Raw genomic sequence first — 10,249 nt, forward strand, 5'->3', positions numbered from 1 at the left:
GACAAAATAGGTTAAAATAGTCAATAAGACAAAATGTAACATCACACTCATAATTATTTCACTTTTTCTCTCACAAACATAACATCCAACAACAAAAAAAAATTCAATTATTTTTCCAAACAATTTTTTTTTTTCAAATAATAGGTTAAAATTGAAAATAATAATAAAAATAAAATAAAATAAAAAATTTACTGTTCCGGTCAATCAGCTGAACGTCCGGGAGGATGTCTGGGTGGATGACTGGGTAAACCCAATCCGCTCTTTTCAAAATTCAAAATTCAAAAACAACTTTCAAAACACGTTTCAAAACTTTCTTCAAAACTTATAACCAAACAAATTTTCTATTTTCAAAACTCAACTCACAATTTCACACTCAAATCACAACTCCAAAAAGAAAATCATAATTCCAAAACTAAACCTAACACAACCTTTATTTTTTCTTCCTCTCTGAAAATCTGGACGGCTCAAACACTAAAATGAGCAAACAACGCACTTTATAGTAAACTAGATTGTGAAGACCGCTCGAGCGGTGTGAGTAAAAGCGGTGCAAAACATATAAGCTAACTACTCGAGCATAACATTCACCGCTTGAGCGGTAAAACTTGTTTTCCAGAAGTTCAAATGCTTTGCAAAAATACTAGAGGATCATTTTCTCCGCTTGAGCACGCAAATGACCGCTCAAGAGATCAAACAACTTCGACTAGATTTTTAATTTTGTTTTGGGGACACTACCCCAGACCTGCCATGGAGCACTGCCCCTTGGACTCCCGCGAGCTGACCGGGCAGCTCAATCTCTGTACATAGTCAGCGAAGTGGCAAAGATGAAAGCCTCAATATCATAAACTCCTCTTCATAGGCATAATTTGGGTTGGATTCACATCTAAACACTCATATCCTTACTGAAACAAAAGAGCGAATAAAATTACAATTGAAAGGAGTTTTGTCAAATGGGATTGTCAATTACAAAAACCTAACATATGTGTTATTTCGATTGGGTCGCTTTGACAACTACCAATCGTATCATAATTTAGATTTTGAATCAAAATAAAAAATAAAAAAACTTTGCATAGTCATTATAGAATAAATAATGCTTTATTCATAATTATTCATCATCATAATCATCATAAGGCATATTACTAAATCATAAGAATATTATTAAGACATAACAAATATTAGCGCAATTCATATTTCATGTCATATAAAAATACATACTTTTGTATCTCATCAAATCACCCATAAAAATCAAACCTATACATAATGGTGGTCATAACATCATAAATAGTAATATGCTTGGTACTATAAAGATTACAATAAAATTTTAATGTATTTTTCCACAATAAAATTTGACAACACAATTTAGAAAAGCATGAATAACAACAATTCATTATGTAATACTAAAGGCTCATTTGGCATGCAACACTTTTAGCCTAAAAGTCAAAAAATTACTATAAAAAAAAAATCAAAAAGTCTATAGCCTATACCAAAATGTCAAAGATTCTCTTTTATCTCTACCTTTTTGCACATCTTTTCGTAAAAATTAAAAAGTCATTTCAAACATGCTAGTTTATTTTACCTCATAATTAGTCAAAAAATCAAAAAAATACAAAAATAGTTTGTTCCCAAACAAGGCCTAAATATCTTTAGGTATTATTTAAATTTTACAAACACTAAATTAAACAATACAGTGATCTTCACCCACTAAGTCTTTTCTCATAATAAAGACAATTAAATCATGCAAAATATTCAATTGTTCAAATATTAATTTATTCAATTTATCTAAAAATAAGAATTTAACATAATCTTTACCAGTAATATAGATGATCATGAATGTGCCATCAATCAAAAGTGTTCCACAAACCGATGGAGACCATAACTTTATCAAAATAATGGGTGTAATTATAAAGTGTGCATTGTAGAGTCATAAATATTATTCATGGAATATATATACACAATAAAATCATAATCAAACTTGACCACAATTTCGAAATCGTAATCCATTCGAATCATGTCTCACAATTAATAAAAATATACAAACAATCAATGACGGACATAAATTGAAATCATTAATTTTATTGAATAAAAAACCATGATATTTTCTAACCAATGCTCTGATACCACATGTAAATAATTTTATGGTGTTATGCATATAATAACCTTCATAGTCTAAAATCGTGAATTATCAGATTTTCACAAATAATAACATAATGCGAAAAATAAATAACATACCTAGATCAATTATGTGAAACCTTCGAGTGATCCAAAATTGATTGAACATAAACCTAATATCAATATTAATGGAAAAAAGGTTTCTCTCTCTTGACCCTTTTTAGAATACGTTATATTCAGAATAATTGATGGGTGATCTAAATATACTTTTATAACCAGTTTCTTCATTTAATTTTATTCCATTTTCCCATCAAAGCAGGAGACTTGGAAACTACTCCATCGATTGACCAATTATCTTATGGTTTAAGATATGAAATTACAATTTTATTAAATCTACAATTCATATTACTATATTATATAGGTCACCATAATGACTAAATAATTAAATTTAATCTTACATGTTGCTTTTTCTTCAGTCATGCCTTTCTTTTATAATGTTTTACTATTATTATAAACTATTACTTTTTGCTCTTGAAAAACAGAAAATACAATTGTCTCAACCATGAATATGAAGATTTAGAAATCATTGTCTAATTTATGATCCATCAACTTTCAAGAGCCATCCATCAGTTGAACCATGCCCTTGTTCTTTTTACACCGCCATGATACCGGTATACAATATTCATCCTTCAAGGCATCAATTCTTTTGTTGACAAGCATAATGTATCCTCCTTTTGTATGCTTGGGAATTGGCTGATGAAGTTAGACTGTGTGCTTTGTTATCCTCTGCTCCTTCATTGAGTCTTGAGTGTGTTGATAATCTGGCTTGGGCTACTGCAGCTGCTGGTTCCAATACCTTCACTGTGTCTTCTTTATATTCCTTTAGCACGTCTCTTCTTGGGCCTCCTCTCAGCATGAGCAAGTTTATTTTGAGTAGCACCTTACCTCCCCCCCCTCCCCAAAAAAAAAAAAAAAAGTCCACTTCTTTAGTTGGTTGGCCTGGAAAAACAGAATTAAAACATCTAAATTCTTGCACAATCTTGGCATAGGCAACAACTATTCCACCTCTTGCATATTCTGCAACTCTATTCCAGAATCTGCTCTTCAGGTGTTGCTACATTGCACTTTCTCTTGGACCATTTGGTCATCTGTGCTTCATGAATGGGGTCTTCAATGGTGTATCCCAATATCTGTGGCAAGTTTGCTCAACTGGTAGATGAGGGTAAATTATAAGTGTTTACTCAGAAAATTTTGAAGAGCCATTCCCCTAGTTGTCCACTGGTCTCTTTGAAAGCATAGGAATGAGTGTGTTTTCTCTAATGTCCATCCTAACTCGGTTGACCTGTGGGAACTCATCAAGGTCAGATTAGCTTTTTGGTTTAAAGCCTCTCTCAAGGACTTCTCATTTTCTGTCAATGATGTTGTTCTCAACTGGTGGCAAATCGTGGGCTGCCATTGAGTTCTGTACTTGGTAATAGGAGTAGTGGACAAACTGTCAAGCTGGGTATAGTTGGTTGTCCTGTTTTTGTGCTGATCTGTTTTGATAACTAGAGGGGTTATCCTGTTGTTCTGTTGATCTGTTTGGTTGCTTAACTGTGTTATGGATTTCTGTTGCCACTTAGCTCTGTTCTGCTAATCTGTTTCCCTGTTGTAGTGTTTGCTCTGCTATGTTGATCAAAAAAAAAATTGTAGAAGTTCTGTGACTGCTAGTCTGCTAAAAAGAGGGTTTGAGGGTTTAAGGGTTTAAGCTATTAGTCTACTAATAGTCTGCTAGTTTGCTAATAGTCTTGTTAATCTGTTAGTCTGCTAATAGTCTTGGTGTTAGTCTACCATTGAGTAGAAGTTGGCTGCTATTGTTGGTCTGTTTGTGCTCAGCAGTGGCTATTTGCTGTTTTGTTTGTTGGTTTTGTTGTTTTGCTTTGTCTATTGGTTTCTCACCAACTGGAGCTTGGAGCTTGGAGCTTGTGCTAGCTCCAAGCTCCTCTTTATTGATGTATGTTATCATACTTTGTATGTTTTCATCAATAAAGGTTTCTTTTGCCGATTAAAAAAAAAAAAAATGTATCCTCCTTTTGTTCCTTGTGTTCCTGCAACTCCATGCAGGTAAGCCTCCAAGTTATGCCAGTTCTCCAAATTTTCAGGGCTCTTCAAATACTCGGATTTGGTAGTGTCAATACCCAATTCTTTGCCCACATCTAAGTATCCTATCAATGGATAGTTTGGAACAATATCTAGGGCATTATGGATGCGTAGTACTTGAAGATCTTTTGACTCAGAAAAGACCTTTTTGAAGCCCGAATCTCCAACTCTAGGACTAGCAATCACAAAGGCTGTCACAGGACACACCTTGTTTGGTTGGTCTCTAGGCTTGTTTAATCCATTGATAACTACGTCAACTGCATTTAGTGTTGCAATAGCAGCACCCAAACTATGGCCAGCTATAGTAATGCTAATTGCTTCATTCTTGTACTCTTCCACAAGTCTTTTAACCTAAACAAGAACCTAAAACATAATACAAGAAAACTATGTTATCTTCATTATTGTCTCCAAAGATATTGTTATCTTCGTTAATTTCTTTTTTCTTTTTAAATAAAAATAATAATAATTTTAAAATAGGAAGGGTAAATTATGCAAATAGTCTATGTACTTTACACGATATGTCAATTTGGTCCCTATAGTTTCAATTTACTCGATTTTGCCCCTTAATTTAACGGATTGTGTCATTTTAGTCCAATAAATAACGGTTGTTAAATTAATTTAACAGAATGTCAAATAATGTGTCAATTTGGTCCCTATACCTTACACGATGTGTTAATTTGGTCCCTATAGTTTCAATTTTCTCGATTTTAATAAGGACTAAATTGACACATTGTAGAAAATACATGGACCAAATTGACATATTGTTTAACTTTCCGTTAAATTAACTTAACAACCGTTATTTATTGGACTAAAATGACACAATCCGTTAAATTAAGGGGCAAAATCGAGCATATTGAAACTACATGGACCAAATTGACACATCGTGTAAAGTATAAGGACTATTTACATAATTTTCCCAAATAGAAATTTGGATTACATAAACCAAAGAGTAAATTATTCATGAATCTATCTCTAGACATCCGCTATATCATTTAAAATCGCCGTCTCAGTTTGGTATGGATGTAATTTTGAAATTTTTTAATTTAGTTAAACATTAGAATTAGTCCACTCCAATATCGTGTATCTCATGACAGATTTAATAATCACTATGAGGTAATGGATTTAACCTTCCCCTCCAATGTACCAACAATATAATCTCTAATTCTCAGTTACTAAAAAAGAGTCTCATGTCCCATAAAAAATTCGGACTTTCTCATATGCAACTACATCAATACTATGAGGTAATGGATTAGTGACTTTCAGCCGTAATTTTCATCAGGGAAAAAAATAAAGCATATATATCTATATATATATGAATGTAGATGGGGAAAAGAAATAAAATTTCAAATGAGAAACTTGAACTAAATAGGGACAATTCGGACATTAGAGAATATGTGACATGTGCTTATTCACACCAAATGAATTGTGTACTTTATATAATAGAATAGAAAAATAGATATATATATATATATATATACACGTCTTTTGTGCCTAACCCTAGAAAGTAAACCTTATAATAGCAATAATACGTATTAATGATGGAAAACCTCCCCATGGCAACGTCTTTTGTGCCTAACCCCAGAAACTAAACCTTATAATAGCAATAATGCATATTAATGATGGAAAACCTCCCCATGGTAAGGTCTTTTGTGCCTAATCCTAGAAAGTAAACCCTTATATATGTATCTACAATTAGTAATACAAGTAAACCATATGTATTGGTCCAAAGTGGCCCATTACGATAATAACTTGTTTGCCTCAATCACAATGAGTTAGACGGAATTGAATTAAGCACATGAATTTGGTGGTATTTGATAAAATTGAAAACTAAAGACTAAAAATTAAATGCAAAATTTTTTAAGTTGAAAAGCAATTTAATAAAAATTTAAATGCTGAACTAAAAATAAATTGTTTAATATATATCAGTTCAAATTTAAAATTTATTATTTTAAAATTGTATATCTCAATTTTTATATTGTGATGGTGGTGATAGCAGTGGTGGTGATGGTAGCGGTAGCATTGATGATGGTAGCAGCGGTAGTGGCATGGTGATAATGTCGGTAGCGATGATAGTAGTAGTAAAATAATGGTGTTGCTTATGACAACAATGATAATGGTGATAAAAGTGGTGGTGGTAGTGGTAGTGGTAGTGGTAGTAGTAGTTGTGGCATGGTAGTAGTAGCGGCGGTGGTGGTGGTAGTGGTGGATGTGGCATGGTGGTGGTGTGGTAACTGTAGCAGTAGTAGTAGTGGTGATTGTGACATGGTGGTGGCGGCGACGGTGGTATCAATGGTGGTAGTGGTGATAGCGGTAGTAGTGGCAGTGACATGATAGTGGTATTGTGGTGGTAGTAGTAGTGGTAGTGAGTTTATAATAATGTATATCAATGCTTATGCATAATAGTTATAAATTCAGTTAGAATTAGATAAGTTTCATATGATTTAAAATTTTCTTAAATTTCAGCCTTCATTTTAAGAGACACTTATTTTTTTAAGTGATATCAATTATAGTTATCAAATGAATTTAATTAATTACCACTTCAATATTTAATTTTATGAATGAGGTTATCAAACTACCCCTTATGTTTGGTCATTATCTCAGGGGGTGGAATATGTCGGCCTCGTTTGGTTTGACTTTGAGAGATAAGTTTTCAAAAAATATTTTGGGAAGAGAGTTTAGAAATTTTTGTAGTTTGTTTGGTTATATATTTTGAAAATAGTTTTGGAGTTTGGGAGTTTTGGATGATTTGATATTTTGTTGTAATTGAGTATATGTATGTGAGAGAAAAAATGATTGAAAATAAGAGAGGAGAGAGAAAAAGTGATTGATTGATGTATAGAACAGAGAAGTGATTTTTAAAAAAAAAAATTGAGAAAAATTACAAACCAAACAAAATTTTTAAAAAATTTCTCTAAAATCTTTTTTCCAAAGCCAAACCAAACGAAGGCCGTCATCTTTGCAGTTGACATTCATTTACAAGAAACTACACATTTGATTGAAAAAAATGCTACATACCTAGAATTTGTAACACAAAAATTATTTTGAAAGTGAGGTGTATAATATAGATTAAAAATTGATGAGATTTGAGTCAAACTCATAATTTTTCTTTTCGAAGTAATTTTTTTGTGTAAATAAAATGTGTAAACTATAGCAATAGTCCTTGTATTTTGGTCATTGTTACATTTTGTTCATCGTTTTATTTTGGTCCCTATAATATCAATTGACTCAATTTTTATCTTGAATTTATAATTTTGTCTCAATTTAGTCCAATTGATTATAATTGCTAACATTTTTATTAATAAAAGAATGTACACATGATCAGCATTTATTATGGTTTTTAGAAAAAAAAATTGTAAACTTAATCAACTCAATGATTATTTTTGTCAAATACCCTAACAACATAATCAATAAACCATATTGATACAAAATTGAAAATGAAGATTTAAAATTTAACCAATTAAAATTGTAAGAATCAAAATAATACCAAAAAAGAAAAAATATGAAGACTACCAATGAAATTTGTGCAAATAAAATTATTATTTGGTTCATGCATAAGCTTATCAACTCTACGTGTGATGCTGACAGAAATATCCCATATACACCACAGTGGCCAAAGAATTTTTCTTGTACGCTCATAAAAATAAAATTAAAAAAAAAAAAGAAAAAAAGGAAAAAGAGTAGTTCCTCAAACAGAAAAGTCTTTGCTTTGAAGTTTCCTTTTGTCATGTGGAGAAAACATAAAGTATGGACTAAACAAAGATATGCTTGCAAGTTTGAGGAGGCTTTTGAAACTAATTTAGGGTGTTGTGACCATCATTTTCTTTGTCTCTGGAAATGGCAATGAATTTATTTTGTGGAAACTTTACATCAACATCAATATTCAATCTCCTTTTGCAACAACAGCAATATTCAATCTCCTTTTGCTTCAATCTCCAGTTGCTTTGACGATGATGACGTTGACAATCGACGATGATGACATCAGCAGCAGTTGTCTTCTCCAATAAAGTTGACTTTTCTAGGAAACTTTGACCAGCCAGTATAGCTCCGTTTCTTACGTGTTTTTTTTTTTTTTTCTTCAGAATGATCGTCTCGACGAGACCTACACACTAGTATGATCAAAAGTCGATTTCGACAACTTTAGTTTCTGGACAATTTTGAAAATTGCTCTTTCTTCCTCTATTTTGTAGAAATTCTGTAATTCTTGACCTCCTTGACTCTGATACCACTTGTTAGTGGGAGTGGGTATACATCACTTGTTGTAATTCACAAACAGAGAATTAATACTAAACCAAACTCAATTTAAATTCACTCAATTTTATTTTTATTTTTTTTGTTAAAAAAAAGTGCATATATTACAAATCACTCTCTCTCTCTCTCTCTCTCTCTCATTTTTCTTTCTTCCACACTCTTATCAAATAACTAACCACTTAATCCATATATAGACTAATCTCACAACGTAAACAAACAATCTGAATAAATGGAAAAAAAAAAAAAAACAAAAAAACAAACAAACAAACAAACTAATCAAATTGAAATTGAAATCCTCAGTCCAAGAGTTTCTTCAATCTTCATTCCAAAGACTCCTCTTCAACTTTGGTTTTTTCAACCTCCATTCGAATAGTAATGAAGGTTCATGAATTCTCCTGATCTCTCTAGATGGTGAGAGATGATCGGTGGTGAGTCGAGCTTACTATTTTGAACATAATAAGAAAAAAACTTCCTAGAATGTGTTTCATTTCATATCAGTTTGGTGCTCGAGATTTTAATTATGTCAAGTTAGTCCTAAAACATTGATGATACAGATGAAATATAAGGAAGAGGTTACAATGGTACTTGCACATTGTAGGAAAAATTAAACTTTTGGTGAGAGAAGTTATACTTTTTGCATAAGGTGCATATGATGTGCACTTGCACATTCGAAATGTAATTCAATACTAATGGATGAAATTGACAAATTAAAGCTTGAGGGACCAAATTGCACAAAACATATACTTTAGAAACAATAATTAAAATTTATCATTATTTCGTTAATGATCTAAATGGTTGTTTAAAATTGGACCAATTTGACTTACATTCAAAATTTTAGGGATGAAATTGATAAAATTAAAATTTGAAGGACTAAAGTTGGTTCGTTTGACAAATGGGTTGACTTTTTGATTTTTTGACTATTTTAGCATGGGGATAAAAAGTCTTGTTTGGGAAGGATTTTTTTGGCTTGTTTGACTTTTTGTAAGAGAAATAATGTAATGATTATGGGTTGAATGTGATATTTTATTTATTTTTATTTTTTTTAATCAGCAAATATTAGTTGTTAGTTGTTAGATTAGCACCTATGGGAAAAAATCTCTCCACCCTTGGCAAAGCACTAAGGTGCTTGCACTTCTTAATTCAACCCCCTAAGGGGAATTGAACTCATAACCCTAAGGGGAATTGAACTCATAACCTCCTTGGGACTAAACCCAAAGGAAGGCATGGTGGCCAACTAAGCTAGGCCTAGTTGGTTAGATGTGATGTTTTGTCTTATTGTACTAAAAAGTTTATTTTGTCTTTTTGTGATTAAAATAGCTCAACTATGCTTCCAAAACGAAGCCTAAAGGTGATATTCTATGTCAGTGTATATTTAAAAATATATATTTATAAATTAATAATAAACTTAAAGTGTGATATGAAGTGATAAACTTTTTTAATTAATTAGTAATTTAAGAAAAATCACTCAAAAGTATAGTTTCCCCTTCATTAAACTGTCCATTCATGTATTTTTGGATGAACTTGAAAAATATGGGAAAATTACAAATTAATGGAATATTAAAAAAATATTTATATTTTTCTAGTGGTGTAAATTTTATGTGTACAGTACAAGTCTTTTTTGTGCTTAATACAAGTCCTTTGTATGCGTCAGAATTACACCAAAAATATTATATCTATTGTTTAGAAAATTATATGGTATACATACACACCTTTACTTATTACTTTTGTATTTTTTATTATAATAGTTATAACTTAT

At 31.4% G+C, this 10,249-nt stretch overlaps 1 pseudogene; it reads right to left on the bottom strand.

Moving 5' to 3' along the window:
• Positions 1-3,191: 3,191 nt before the first annotated feature.
• LOC114256108 (phospholipase A1-IIgamma pseudogene) lies at positions 3,192-5,800 on the bottom strand (annotated as a pseudogene).
• Between the last annotated feature and the right edge of the window lie 4,449 nt (positions 5,801-10,249).

The sequence above is a fragment of the Camellia sinensis genome, chromosome 8, assembly GCF_055761805.1.
Source record: "Camellia sinensis isolate YWXY chromosome 8, ASM5576180v1, whole genome shotgun sequence".
Taxonomy (NCBI): domain Eukaryota; kingdom Viridiplantae; phylum Streptophyta; class Magnoliopsida; order Ericales; family Theaceae; genus Camellia; species Camellia sinensis.